At 40.1% G+C, this 15,980-nt stretch overlaps 1 protein-coding gene across 1 annotated transcript in view; it reads left to right on the top strand.

Moving 5' to 3' along the window:
• WWOX (WW domain containing oxidoreductase) overlaps positions 1 to 15,980 on the top strand; it is a 1,052,038-nt gene that overhangs the window by 175,985 nt on the left and 860,073 nt on the right. The gene's annotated exons all lie outside the window — the stretch shown is intronic.

Genomic DNA, 15,980 nt, shown 5'->3' with positions numbered 1-15,980 from the left:
AAAAGTTTGGACAGCCCTGCCCTAGTCAAAATGCCTCATGGCAGGAAGAACACACATATGGACCATCAGCTGCAGCAATCTGTGGACTGGCTCCCATCCTCCAAAAATAAAAAACGCTCTCCTTTCGAGGCAAAAGAGGCCCCAGTGATCACTGATTGTACTGTCCTTGGAGGCAATCGCCAAGGGACCTCTGTGGGCTCACTTGAGCCCCTGGATCAAGCTAGCCACCCATTTTTTTATTTGGTGCAAATGCATTGGGTTTATTTTAAGTATAGATGACCATAAGGCACTTTGATCATCTCACATGAAACATTTAAACACATGAATCTCTTCCAAATATAACACTGAAGAAAGTATTGAATTCTTACTGAAATGTGTCAGTTGGGAGTGGAGCGAGTGTTTCTGCTAACCTTTACTGTTGTAATACCAGCAATAGAATGTATTAATAAATATATGAATTTATACCATACAACCTTATTGGATACAGTAATTGCCCATTCACCTTGGGGGTATTGTATTGTTTCATCACAAATCGGAATGTTGGCAACTCACTATGAATTTTCTTTGGTGGAACTTCTGGTTAAAAATTACCGTTTTACCAGAGTACCATTGTGTTACCATGTTTTGTAGTAATGCATGATGACAAGTGTGTTAAGCCACTCATTATTGCAGTGCATGAATGCAAAAGAGGCCTTATACACTGTACTTTATATGAGATCCACATACATTTTTCCAAATCTTGCTGATCAAAGTTTTGTTCATAACAGTGCTTTTTTTTATTTGACAAGAGACTGGGTTAAATCCTAATTCAGAATTTTGAACCTTTTTGATATTTTCTTCTAATGAAAGGAACAATATTTTCTTTCTTTTACTATTTGTGCAGTTTGTCTTTAGCTGCACAGTTTACATTGTGCTCATTAGTCTTTTCCAGTAAGATCAGGTATACAATGCAAAGGGCACTAAGAGAAGGTGTGCAATTAGCAAGTTACACAGTTTTGAGCAGAGTATTCAGCCAGGTGTAGAAGAAATTGCATGGTACTTATGAATGGAAGTCATTACATTGACAGCTTGATAGATGAACACACCTGGTTTTGGTAGATAACTTTGTTGAGCTGGGCCCCATTGGCTTGGTCAATACAAGGACTAAAGGGAATAGAAAAATTCTATGTGTGCGTGCTATGTGCTATTGAAGACATTGAACGTTTAGGACCAATGAAGCAATTATGTATAATATTATAATTATGTTTACTACCTAGATAACAAAATAAATATAAGTTTTATATATATATATATATATATATATATATATATATATATATATATATATATATAAAACTTATATTTATTTTGTTATCTAGGTAGTAAACATAATATATATATATATATAAAAAACATGAATTACTGTAGCTCTGTATTCATAATACATCATTAAATATATTTATGTGCAGCTTCTCCTTTCACTGTCCAGTCACAGGGTGGGGATTGAAAGCAGACCTCTAAGTAAAAGTGAAACTGCAACAGAGAAAGATTGCCGCCGGCCACCCGCGATTGTGGACAAAAGACCCAGAATGGGGATTTGTGTGTGTAAACACACAAATCCCTGTTCTGACAGAGGAGGAGAGACAGATCATCTGTTCCTACAGTAGGAACAATGATCTGGCTCCTCCTCTAGTCAGTCCCATCCCCTCACAGTTAGAAACACACCTAGGAAACACATTTAACCTTTCAATCGCCCCTAATGTTAACCCCTTCCGCGGACCAGTTTCAGCAGACATGTTCGGTCGTGTGTACGGCCCATTAGGGAACGACGATCAATGATGTCACATGTCCAGCCCCGCCCCCCCTACGGTAAGAATAACACACTAGGGCACACTTAACCCCTACAGCGCCCCCTACAGGTTAACCCCTTCACTGCCATTGTCATTTACACAGTAGTCAGTGCATTTTTATAGCACTGATCACTGTATAAATGTCAATGGTCCCAAAAAAGTGTAAAACGTGTCCAATCTGTCCGCAGCAATTTTGCAGTCCTGATAAAAATTGCTGATCGCCGCCATTACTAGTAAAAAAAATGATATAAAAGTGCCAAAAATCTATTTGCCTATTTTCTATACGCTATAACATTTGCACAAACCAATCGATATACGCTTATTGTGTTTTTTTTTTTTACCAAAAGTATGTAGATGAATACATATCGGCCTAAACTGATGAAGAAATGTGTTTAAAAAAATTGGGGATATTTATTATAGCATAAAGTAAAAATTATATATTTTTTCTTGTCTTTTTTTGTTTATGGCACAAACAATAAAAACCGTAGAGGTGATCAAATACCACCAAAAGAAAGCTCTATTTGTGGGAAAAAAAAGGATGTCAAATTTATTTGGGTACAGCGTTGCACGACTACGCAATTGTCAGTTAAAGCGACGCAGAGCCATATCACAAAAAATGGCCCGGTCAGGAAGGGGGTAAATCCTTCCGGGGCTGAAGTGGTTAAAGTGCTGTGTAAATTGACAGCGCTTTAAAAGTACCTGTAATAAATAAATTTATCTTAGGATTGGGATCTTGGCAAGATGTTGGTATGGGGGGTCTTAGAGACAGATATTGGGGTGCAGGCAACAGAATCAAGTGGTAACAAAATATGCCTTCACTCTACCAAAATGGCAACCCTATCTCATGTCTGAGTCAGGAAATCTTGAAGTAGAACTGTAGGCGCTGCCGTGTAAGATCTGCAAGAGGATTTCTTATTAAACCCAAGAACGAATTTCCTGACGCGGTTGATATTTCTAAACGAAATGCTGCTGCTTGTTACAAGATATATAGCGGTCCTAAAGAAGTATTAAAAACATATTAAAATAAGCCTAATGCTAATTTGGTACAAGCCACATTACCTGAATAGACGGTTCTGCAAGTTCAGCAATTATGGGGAAGTTAAATAGAAACAGCTTCAGTGGCTTTAACTTTACCCGTGCCCTTGACGAGGTGCGGAATTGTCAGTATTCTCGTAAAAATTCTTCAGTGATGTTCTCTTTATTTCCTTAAGTGAACATCTGTCTAATTGTTCACCTCCATTGCTTTAGTGCCTTTCTCATGCTTTCTTTGTTTCCAGACAATAAACTTTATTTTCTTCATAAGAATTCAATCTACACAAGGGTATTAGGCAGCTTGTTTGCACCTTTCAGCTGCTGGAGACTATCCAAGACATTTTTTTTTTTCGATTTCTCCCTCTTTAGGTTTTGTCGGTGACTTGTGTGACTTAACAACGTAGTGTTTGTGTTTTCTTGTATGACTACCTTCTGGTGCCACACATCTGTTTTGTCATGTTAGCAACCCCTCTAGTTTTGCTTTTCACCCTACGCAGACGCAGCGCCTTATCCTCATTTCCATCACTGACGTAGCCATTGCGACCTGCGCAATTGGCCTCCGCGGCATCATTCCATCTACGAAAATGTTCCGGCCCAGCTTGGTTTGGTCACATTGCGGAAATTGCATTTTCGAAGGCTTGCTGGGTTAAGAGTGGCTTTTTATCCACTTCCTTCTGCATTTTTTTTTCTGTAATACGCTTTGCTGATATTCCCAGTGGCTTTATTCACAGTTGCCGAACATAACTACTTAACCTTGCAAGGAAAAAGAACATCTTAATTATCCTTTCACCCCTTCAGTGCCAGATGAGCATTCTTCCCTCGGGCAGTGAAGGATTTCAAATCATTAGCTGGAACTTTTATAGATTTCCTTGTGTTTTATAAATGTTTTAGGGACGTGCAAAACATCTAATTATGTTGAAAGATTTTTTTTTGGTTAAGTAAAAAAAAAAAAGTGTTTTAAAACAAGCTGCGTTTTTAAAACGTGGGTTATACACATGATTACATTAATTTTGTTTGTGTTTGTGGTGGCATAACTGTGGTGGCTATTAGCCTCCCTGGCGGTATGATTCTTTCAGATTTTCGGTGCTGAAAGCGGTACCATTATTTTGCATGGAAATTTGGCGTTTTATATTGTAGGCCTGTAATTCTTAGGAATAACTCACTTAAATTTGTCCAAACAGGAGTCTAGTAGACATCCCGGGTATGATAAAGTTTGAAACACAAAATCTTAAATTATAATATAATAAATAACTATAAATAATTATAACAAATAAAAATAATAAAAAATTATTACTTTCAGTGTTTGCCGACGAATTTCTCCACAAATCGCTATCGCTCAATTCTGCAAGTGATTCTAATTTATTATCGCTGTTTTTTAGCTGGTCTAAAACCACTTTTGACATACAGGGACACTTTCCAGTTTCCAGGCAGAAAGAACAGTATTTATTATATAAAAGTGCATGCAGGTCACTGGGCAGACCACTAGGGACAAAGGGGTTGTGTATTTTATACAGAACTGTAATCTGTAAGATTACAGTGTACTGTATGTATACTGTGTTTTTATTTTTTTTTATTTGGCGCCGATCTCCGCCCCCGTGCGTCGTAACGCCGCATGGGAACGGAGCTCGGCGGCACACGGGCACTGTGTGAATCGAGCGAGGAGACAGTTCGATCACACAGTGGGGAGACATTGCAGGATCCAGGGGACAAGGTAAGTAATCCCTGCCTGGATACTGCAATGCAATCCCAAGTCTGGCTCGGGGATACCACTTATGGTACTGGATTTCCACCCCGAGCCAGACTCGGGAATACCGCCAGGGAGGTTAAACAAGAACTCCAGGGCAGGTGGGTGAACAGAATAAGCTTTTAAATAAAACATGTGTCAAGAGAATTTTTTTAGGTAACTACTGACCTGCTTCTGAAATTGCTAGTTTCATGGCGATGATGCTGCTCCTCTGACTTAAAAAACCTGAAGTATGCAGCTCCCTCCCCCAGCCCACCCTAATTACATAGTTGAAGCGGATGTCGATCCAGCAAAGTTCATGAGAGCAGCTGCTCTTCTGGCTATATCTGCCTCTTTATTGGCTCAAAGACAGCAGCAGGAGCCATTGACAGCCAGTGAGGAGAGAACAGAGACAGGGCTGAGCCCCACTCAGTGTCTCCATAACCGCAAACATACAGAGGACAAGAAGCCAGGTGTGCCGGCGGGGGACCAGCAAAGAGGAAGACTTGGGCTGCTTTGTGCAATGGGTAAGAATGACATGCTTGTTATTTAAAAATACTGATACATATACTTGCCTAATCCCTCCCTCCAATCTAACCTCTTCTCTAAGGTGCTCTGGTAGTTGCAATAACTCTGATGTTATTAAAGTGAAGTTCCGGGTGTTATTTTTTATTTTAAATAACCCCTGTGATAGTCACCACCTATGGATTAAAAATTGGGGCCCACACACGATCGGTTTGGACCGATGAAAACGGTCCATCAGACCATTCCCATCGGATGGACCGATTGTGTGTACAGGGCCTAAAGCTCATCTTAAAAAAAAAAAAAAAAAATGTTGCTTACCAATTCCATCTGCCCTTGGCTATTCACTACTTTTTATTTAAAAAAAAAAAACTTAATTATTTAAAACCACATTCACCTGACATGCCATGTGCCAACTCTTCCTCCTCCTAGTCCTTTGTGTGTGTAATGCCCGCGTACACACGGTCGTTTTTTGTGATGAAAAAAAATGAAATTTTTTAAAACATAATTTAAAATGACCGTGTGTGAGGAAAACGTTGTTTTATGTCTTCTGAAAAACGTTTTTTTTTTTTTTTTTAGCATGCTTCAATTTTTTATGTCGTTTTTCAAAACGTCGTTTTTTGTGTCATTTAAAATGACGTTTAAAACAACGTTTTTTAACCCGCGCATGCTCAGAAGCAAGTTATGACGCAAGCTTGAATGGAACAGAGTGCCATCGTACGTGCTGAACGTAACCGCGCTTTGCTAGAGCATTTTGAAAAAACAATGGTGTGTAGGCAACGTCGTTTTATTAAAATGAAGTTTGAAAAACTTTGTATTGTTTCATGATTAAAAACGCCGTTTTATTTCATCACAAAAAACGACCGTGTGTATGCGGCATAAGGGTCCTTTTGGCGGTGTTCACATAGCCAGACCACTTGACTGACCTGGACTGCAGCTTTTCTTTCCCAAGAGGATCATCACATGAGATCAGACCGTTTTCATCAGACAAACCGATCGTGTGTACGCGGCATTAGAGAGAGTGAATGGCTAACCGATGAAGCAGACTGATGGTCTGATGTGCCTACACACCATTAGTTAAAAAACCGACCGAGTCCAACGCAGTGACGTAAAACACGACGTGCTGAGAAAAATGAAGTTCAATGCTTCCAAGCATGCGTCGACTTGATTCTGAGCATGCGTGGATTTTTAACCGATGCTTTTGCATACTAACCGTCGGTTTTGACCTATCGGTTAGGCGTCCATCGGTTCAATTTTAAAGCAAGTTCTAAAATTTTTGACTGAAGGATAACTGACCGATGGGGCCCACACACCTTCGGTTTGAACAGATGAAAACGGTCCTTCAGTCCGTTTCCATCGGTTTTGACCGAGTGTACGCGGCCTAAGAGTGGGTGGGATGAAGGACCTTGGGACTTTTCTTTCCTGGAATAAAAGAAAATAAGTATTGTTTTACTATGCATCTGTGATTGCCATTTTTATACCATGTTAGACATATTTTATGTAATGTTTTGTTTGAGGCCTTTTCTCCCGCTGATGATATCACTGCAAGTGTCTGTTTTTATTGCCTGAATAGCAGATGAACTAGAGCAACGTTTAAATATGAGATACTGTTTTAATGCTAATTTATGAGTTGTTCACTTGGATTTTTATTATGCAGTGTTTTAAAGATTTTTTTTTTCCTTGCTGCTTCCAAAAGGGCAATTTGCCCAGGAACATCAGTGGTCGTCAACCCATTTAATTCTCAAATGTATTTTTTTTTTCTTTTTACATTTTAGTCATTCCTTTCTGGAAAAAAAATAATAAAAGAACAAAAATACAAAAACAAAGAAAAAAAAATGTGTGGTTTTAGCAAAGTACAAATAAACCGTTTGTCGTGACTCCAGCTGACATTTATCAGCCTATTTGTAGATGTGTTTCCTCTCTCCGTTTAATACAAAATATAATTTGTCACTTTGTAAATACATTCCAAGCCTAAGTCCCTGCCATGGTCTGTTAGTGTTTGAAGGATTAATGCATTGCTCTTCACTTGTCTGCACTCTCCATGCTATGGCTGGGCTCATGATTGTGGATTTTGGACTACTGGGATTTGGGTGTCCTAACTACAGGGTCTAAATATTTATTTTACCGATGGTTATTGTGTTTATGGCCCATTATTTGTTTGCTAAACAAATGTGTGTTCTATATACTTGAGAAAGAAAGTTTGTCATGTTCTAATAATAAATATTAGAAGCATGCCCTACTTGTCGGGGAGTGCTATGGTTTTTTTAGTCCTACAAGTTGTACATGAACAACGCTCGGTTTTATGCCATAATGGTTACTCAAATGAAAATATACGTAAATTGGTTCAAATCAAATTTTATTTTTTAAATGCAGAATGAAAGGCTGCACTCAACCTCCCCTATCCAACTGATTAATGAAAGAAACCAGTACTCAGGCTGTGGCCTTTCTTACTATTTTCATAAAGAATCCTTCAATAGCAACAAGCTGGCAACTCGTTGACAAAGGCCTAATGGCTGAAACGCGTACGTTTTGTACAGGCTGGATTTTAACTACAAGTGGCAATAAAATTATTTATTCTATTAAGACTTTACTGAGTTGCCAGCTTGTTACAAATTTCATGATGTGAAAAGGGAATGATCAACACATCCCAAATCTGTTAGAAGAGAATATGGGTGGCAAATAAACACGGCAGGTTGAGTGTCTGGAGCTCTGGTCTTTTGGCCTTTTTTGCCCTTTTTTTGCCTTTTGGTAGCTTTTCTTCTATTGTAAGGCTCCAATAAGCTTGTTGAGTATAGGACTTTTTTCCATTAGAAGACTGGTCCTAGGAACCTGCTCCTCTTTGCTGGTAGTGTGGACTCCCCCTTGTCAACATCATCATGTACAATGCAGAGCCAGATATTATGTACTATATGTGAGAATGAGAACCTGCCTGCATTGCAGGAGTGGAAGAGAACAGCAGTTGTTGATGTAGTGAGGAGTAAGGCAAGTATATATTTGTTATTATTACTCCATAGACTTAAAGAGCACTAGAACAATATTAGAGATAGGGGGCACTACCAAATGGTCAAAAATTCCAAAAAGATTGGAGTTCAGCTTTATTGGCATTTTTTCTTTATGGACATTGCTTTGTGAACTGGTGCGCAGTCATGTTGGAACAGAAAGGGGCCATCCAAACTGTTCCTACAAAGTTGGGAGTATGAAATTGTCCAAAATGTCTTGGTGTGCTGACGTCTTAAGAGTTCCCTTCACTGGAACTAAGGGGCCAACCCAACCCCTGAAAAGGAACCCCACACTATAATCCCCCCTCTACCAATTAATTTGGACCAGACCAGTGCACAAAGCAAGGTCCATAAAGACATGGATGAGTGAATTTGGGGGTGGAGGAACTTGACTGGCCTGCACAGAGTCCTGTCTTCAACGCAATAGAACACCTTTGAGATAAATTCAAGTGGAGAATGCGAGTAAGGCCTTCTCATTCAACATCAGTGCCTGACCCCATAATTGCATTTCTGGACGAAAAAATATCCCCATAGGCATACCCCTAAACCTTGTGGACAGCCTTCCCAGAAGATTTGAAGCTGTAATAGCTGAAAAGTGTGGGCCAGCTCATCATTGAATCCTAAGGACTAAGAATGGGATGTCAATAAAGTTATTGTGCATGCAAAGGCAGGCATCCCAATTTTCAACTCCCGGCGAATCCCTGCTAAAACAAATTCATGTAGGGTTCAGTGGGAAAATGCCCTTTATATTGGTGGCTAGACATGTACACACTGAAATATTTTGTTTCGGAATTTTGTTTTCTTCCGAAAAAATAAATGTGTTTAGTTACTCCCGAAATTTGTTTTTATTTATTTTGTTTTTCGTTAAAAAAATGCATTTGTCCGAAAATCCAAATTAATTAAGGTCGAATCTGTCATTGAAAGCTTATGGTGTCTGTCGAATGTTCTAAGAAGATTTGACGGAATCTTAACAAAAATAAAAAAAGAAGATTCGACAGAATCTTTAAAAAAAAAAAAGATTTGACGCAGCAACGGAACTGTACGATGCCGCAATCGTAAACTTCCGGTCGAATGTTCCGCCTACAAGCTATCGAAGAATTCCACTGTTGTATGACTAATAATAATTACATTTATTAATTATTATTACTAGTCAACCAACATTAGAATTCTTCTATAGCATATGGGCAGAGCATGTTTTTAGCTACTTTGTTGAATCTTCATGTCTCTCTATGTCAAATCTTTTCTCTCTATAATGTCGACTCTTCTTCATGTCTCTCTAATGTTGAATCTTTTCTCTCAATGTCGAATCTTTTTTCTTTATGTAGAATAATATTGGACTAATAGAGTTAAGGTTAGGCACATTAGACCGCAACAAAAACAAAAATAAAGCATTTGTTTATGTCGGATCTTTCGGTTTTCATCTTCTGTGCTTTCGTTATTGTTTGTTAAAACGATAACGAAAATACCTGAAATTCGGACGAAAATGCATTTGGACGAAAACTAATGCACATGTCTATTGGTGGCTATTGGGAAGGATACTTCTTTTACTATGATGGTCAGAATGACACAATTACAGATAGCTAAAAAGATAATTGGTAACAGCCAGTGCCACGTGGCTTTGGCCCCAGAACTATACAGACAGCATCAAATGACAGTTGACAACCTCTGGAGGTACTCTAGTTGAGAAAGACTGGTCTATAAGCCTGAAACCTACCTAAAAATAATGGGATAAAAAGTATTTCACCATTAGCATCTAAAGTGTCCATTGCGTTTATATTTAATCTTTAAAGTTTTCGGATGTACAAAACACATATAAATGCGAGAGAGAGTTTCCTTTTATAGAAATAAAAATAATGGAACCCTAAAAAAAAAGGGGGGGTCATTATTTACAAACGGTTAAACATCAACTAGGTCCGTGAGCCCTATCAGTGTTGCAGAATCCATAAGGGAATCCCTAAGTCATTGACAATCGGTCCCTGTGGATAGAAACACTCTTCCTACAAGGAGACAGTAGGGAATCTCTGCTTATTCAAGCACCATCTTGGTATGAGTTCTCAAAGGCGGGCGTAATGAGGACGACCAAAAATATTGGTAAAACAATAAAGATTATCAGAAATATATATATTAACTGTAGCTCACGCAACAGGAACTTGCTGTCCACACCGGACTCAACACTTAATTATTGAAAACGACCAAAGGGTTGCTATCTGTGGAAGCATGGTTTGCTTGGCCCAAATTGAGGATCAGCCTAGGCCAGTAAGGCACTATCCAAGCTAGAAGAGGCTGGAGCTGTGCCCGAGATGTGGTCTCTGTAGGATGCCCAAGTGGTGTCAAACCTTTTTCGATTGTTCTTACACGTGGGCAGCCACTTCTCTGCCACCATGATCTCTCCACCTTCTCAATCCATTCCATCTCACTCGGTATTCGTGGGCTTCTCCAGTACAGTTGTATAAGGCGTTTAGCCACATTGAGAAGGTGGGGTAGAGCACTTTTCTTTACCACCTCGTTCAAATTGCAAGCAAAGCAACATGAACTAGCCTAATAGTGTGGCCCGCGACCTTCTGTTCTGGGATGACTGGTTGGCAAGCCCACGTCTCGGAGCATCAGTGTTGTGAATGAAGCCGGGGGTATAGAAAGCAAGCGGCTGCGGAGCAGAGCTGCATAGGCCAATGCTTCCTGTATAGCACCGCCTTCTGTCACAGGCGGAGTGATACTAAATATGGGCATATCTGCTCTGCAGTGGTTACTGGGCTGCTATCAAACTGATCAGTTGGTGCACCACCTACCTCCTTTCCGATAAAAAAAAAAAACAGAGGATGATCCATCCCCTTCCACCTGGGTGGATCGGATCGGAGGGCCCATAGAGTAGAGTGGGCTGTGTCTGTGTCTGCTCTCAATATGCAGAGTGGACACAGACATTTCATTCACCCGCTTCACTCATTGTGGCCCACGACCTGTTACCAAGTCACTTAAGTGGCCCTCGCTCTTCAAAAGGTTGGGCATCCCTGTTATAAAGCCTATGACACTTACTGAACTCTTCAGATATTTTTATGGAGGACTACAGTAAGTCAATGACATCTCTCCAGGATACAAATATTTTTTACAAGCCAGCATTGGATTTAAACCCACCCACATTGTGTACTACTACAGTCATTTTGTTCTATTTTATGGAGCCTTGGATTGAATGCTTAGCTCTTTTGCTCTATGGACCAGTGCTATGCAAAGATAGTTCTGCATGCCAAGCTTTTATTGCATGGTGTCTTTCCTTTTTAAATAGCTTTTTAACCCATTCCCTTGACTTTCAGGTTGAGCAGGTTTATTGTTTAAGTGCTGTTATAAATATTTTTGCTTGCTATTTAAATATACGCATGTGTCTGCCTGTTCCATGCTTATTGATTAAGTAGACCTGAATCCGCCATTTTGCTTTGTTCCAAAGCCCATTTTAAAGGCAGATGTTACTTACCTGGGGTACAGATGATTCCAATTCGTTTTATTAAGAGGTATCACCAGTGTACAAATCGAACGTTGTCAAACGTAATGGCATGTGTTGAAGTACTCGTTGTCATATAAATTTACCTGTAGTCATGTATTATTTATCCCTTCTATTTTATATGCCATTATAATAAGTATTATGGCAGAGAAAGCTTTTATGCTCCAAGTTATTGTACCTCTTCTCATTTCTTGCAATCTTTCAGGCAAATGTATCCATACTTTATCCAGATTTAACATAAATCTTTTTTTTAACATTAGAAAGAAAAAAATTGCAGTGAAAAATTGCTGTATTGCCAATACTGCAACATAAAGAGATAATTATGTATTAACGTTGAATTGAAAGAGTAAAAACATTTTTTAAGATTTTGTTTCTGTCTAGCATTATTTTTCAAAATAGCATTTTGATTGAGTATAGTGATTTTAGACACAGTACTACTAACAAGACAATAATATAGAGTGTTCTTGGCGGCAAGATATTTGTGCAAGCCCTAAGAACATTTGCTATCAATACTTTGGGGACACATCATTTACAGATCTGCATTGCTTGGATTAGACTAGGGACAGGCCCGGATTTACTCCCTTTGCCGCCCCAAGGCCGGGTCCTTCAATGCTGCCCTCGTCTACACAGTACAGGGGGGGGGACATTATCCACCGGGGGACTTTTTCGGCAGGATACTGAGATGCATTGAGAAGCGGAGGGGGGTGGGGGACTGGAATTGGTACTGCCGAAAATTACACTGAGAACCTGGGGGGTGTTGCTGCCAAATATGACATTGAGCATTGGGGGGTGCTGCTGCCAAAAATGACAAAATGACATTGAGAACCGGGAGGGGGGGGTGCTGCTGCCGAGAACCATCTCACCTTCTCTTGCCTGTTTTCTCTACTCTCACCATCCGCATGACAGGGGGAACTCCCGAAATGAAAGTGTCCTCTCCTCTCAGCCACAGTGCCGCCCCTGCACCCACTGCCGCCCCGAGGCCTGGCCTTGTTGGCCTTGTCTGGAATCCGGACCCTGACTAGGGAAGTCTTTCTCAAACAGGGTTCTGTGGAACCTTTCCCCGTTCTTCTCCGTGGCTTGTCATAGGGAACGACGATCAATGACGTCACACGTCCAGCCACGCCCCCCTACGGTAAGAATCACACACTAGGGCACACTTAACCCCTACAGCGCCCCCTACAGGTTAACCCCTTCACTGCCATTTGTCATTTTCACAGTAAAGTGCATTTTTATAGCACTGATCGCTGTAAAAATGACAATGGTCCCAAAAATTTGTCAAAGGTGTCCGATGTGTCCGCCATAATGTCAGTCATGATAAAAATTGCAGATCGCCACCATTAGTAGTAAAAAAAAAATATATATATTAATAAAAATGCCATAAAACTATCCCCTATTTTGTAGATGCTGTAACTTTTGCACAAACCAATCAATAAACGCTTATTGCGATTTTTTACCAAAAATTATGTAGAAGAATACGTATCGGCCTAAACTGAGGAAAAACATTTTTTTTATATATATATTTTTGGGGGATATTTATTATAGCAAAAAGTAAAAAATATTGCTTTTTTCCAAAATTGGCGCTCTATTTTTGTTTATAGCGCAAAAAATAAAAACTGCAGAGGTGATCAATTACCACCAAAAGAAAGCTCTATTTGTGGGAAAAAAAGGACGTCAATTTTGTTTGGGAGCCACGTCGCACGACCGCGCAATTGTCAGTTAAAACGACACAGTGCCAAATCGCAAAAAGTGCTCTGGTTTTTGACCAGCCAAATGGTCCAGGGGCTGAAGTGGTTAAGCAGGATTGGGGAAATGCTTAAAGTGGTTGTAAACCCTCTCATATACTCAGTGACGTGAACAGCCTTAGATGATACACAGAGATTAAACAAATCCTCTTACATAAGCTCTACTTGTTGATCTGCAGTCTTCTCTTCTCTACACCCCTTCAAAAGGGCAAAATCATGTTAAAATCCATCTTCATCTGCGAGGATCACAGAGGAGGGGAGGAGAGCTGCAGTTAAAGTGTGTGAGCGCTGATTGGAGGAAAGGCACACAGAGCTGTGTTCTGAATAGACAAACTGTGTGCTGAGCTCCCTCCCCATCACAAATGTATCTCATGTGTCAGGAAAACTCAAATCAGATATGCTGATAACATAGGAACGCAGCACCAAAGAGAAATGACACTTAGAGCTTTGGGGAGAGATACGTAAACACTTCAAATATGTGCTTAGTTCAGATTTTGTGACTGAGGTTTACAACCACTTCAAGATCTCTGGATTTACTGATTTGTTTTACAAAATGTATTTTCCTGAAGGTAACGTCTGAATATACACCCAATGGGAATTGACTAGGTTTGTGAAAGCTTTACTTCAATTAGGAGATCACCAGACACCTCTCTGCTCTCAAGCTCTAGCTCCTGCCCTCAGCTGTGGTTGTGCCAAGTGCTGGAGTCTGTTCCCATCCTTCACAAAGGACAAAAGCCACACACTTATGTTGTCACCTCCTTCAAAAATCTTTGCCTATAACGTGTTTTCACCCATTCGACTAAGTCTGGATAAGTATAATGCATTCGTCGCGTGGGTCTCCAGGCAGGGATTTTCAACATGCGCCAGTGTATGACCTCCATCTTTTTGTGCAGTTTTACTTCAATGTTTAAATGTAGGTGTTAAAGAAAAAGTCCACTCCTCCCCCTTTAGGTGCCCCCCCTTACCTTGAGCGCTGGTTTTCCTAAAAAAAAAACATACCCAGAAGACCATTGAATCCAGCATTGTCTGGTGTAGCCTGTTGCACTGCCACTATCATCCAGGTTCCGCCCTATATCTTTTACACTGACTTAATCAGTGTCTGGGGGTAATTGGGTGTCTATTTTGTGTTTTTGCACCCAGCTCCCCGATGCCATGCTTCTACACATGCACAATGTGCCTAATACTGCCCGGCACATGATCAGTGTGCCAAAGATAGCCCTGAAGCCCCCTGGCATGTGTGACATAAGTAACCCTACAATGTTTCTGGGGCGCACGGCGCACCCCTTCCCTCAGAGCCTGAGAGGTCTGTTACAGACCTCTCAGGCTCTGAGGAAAGGGGTGCGCCCCAGAAACGTTAGCCGGTCTGCCGCTAAAGGGTACCATTGAATCCTCAGTATCATCAAGTCTTGCTGGCAGGGACCAAGAAGACTGGATTGAGTAATTGACAAAGCTGTATTCAAACTCTCGTTTTTGAGTAGTAAATCACTTGTTTTTACTAAAATAAAAATCTCTTATGATAATGCACTAGGTCGGTGCGCCCTCCCTCTTTTGTTTTTTCTTTACATAAGTAACCCAGAAGGCTTCAGGAAGGGGGCATTATTTTTGCCTAGGTGAGAAAAGCCAGATGTTGTGGGGTCGGGAATTTTGGGGGAAAATTTCAATATCTTATTATTTTACAGGAGGAGAAAAAAAATATATAATTTTCCTTGAGGGTGAAGGTCCATTTTAGGTTTTAGGGCTCTGGTTATGTGTAAAGGGTCCATTTTAAAGCTAACATTGTATATTTAGACTAAAAGTCACAGTTTTGTATCAATGGTTATAAAACTTCTTGCTGATTTGGAGAATGGGGATCTGGCGGGGCCAACAAATGCAGCTTGTTGCATGTACCACACACTTCGATAATGAATCTTGGGTTAAATTTACAATAAACCACATTAAGACATTTCTTTGGTAGTACGTTTAGTGTGGTCTGTAGAAACTATTAAAAAGAAGCTCAAGAAATCCCATCCATCCTATGCATCACATCACATACATAGTGCTTACTGCTCAACCGATCGCTAACTCTCCACATTTCATCAAGGGATGCAGGGCCTTGCTTGCTGAAATCCCAAATAGTCACCAGATGGTATATATTATCAGCATATTAGTTTATTTGATTCATATAAAGATTTCCTTTAGCAGAACATACATTAAGGAGCATTAGCTTTGGCACATTTTCTTTGTTTTATGCAATTTATAATCTGTAATTCCCGCTAACAGGATCGAAAACGGGTATTGTGGGAGATTATCTAGGCAGCACAAAAGAACATCGTAAAGCACATTTGTTTGACCCTTTGTGTGCAGGTGATAAAAAACGTGCACGCTTCCTGACAGCAAATGGTTAAATTGCTCTTCAGTCGTATGATGGATTGTGTAACTTCACCCACTGAAGGATACTTGGCGCTGTCTGTTTTTAATTCATAGCCTTTAATAAACTTGTTAGACACCTATGCTCTGTATTTAGCCGATCTACGCTGCTACAATGCTACCTCTGGCAGTGATCACTCCTCTCTCATCCATTCGAGTGATTTACTCACACTGTAGGCATTTTACATTAAGCAAGCAAACTCGGATATATTCCACAATGCATTAAGTGTAATGTGA

The sequence above is a fragment of the Rana temporaria genome, chromosome 11, assembly GCF_905171775.1.
Source record: "Rana temporaria chromosome 11, aRanTem1.1, whole genome shotgun sequence".
In the NCBI taxonomy this organism is placed as follows: Eukaryota; Metazoa; Chordata; class Amphibia; order Anura; family Ranidae; genus Rana; species Rana temporaria.
Note: the sequence above shows the minus strand (reverse complement) of the source record. Positions and strands in the feature narration are given on the sequence as shown.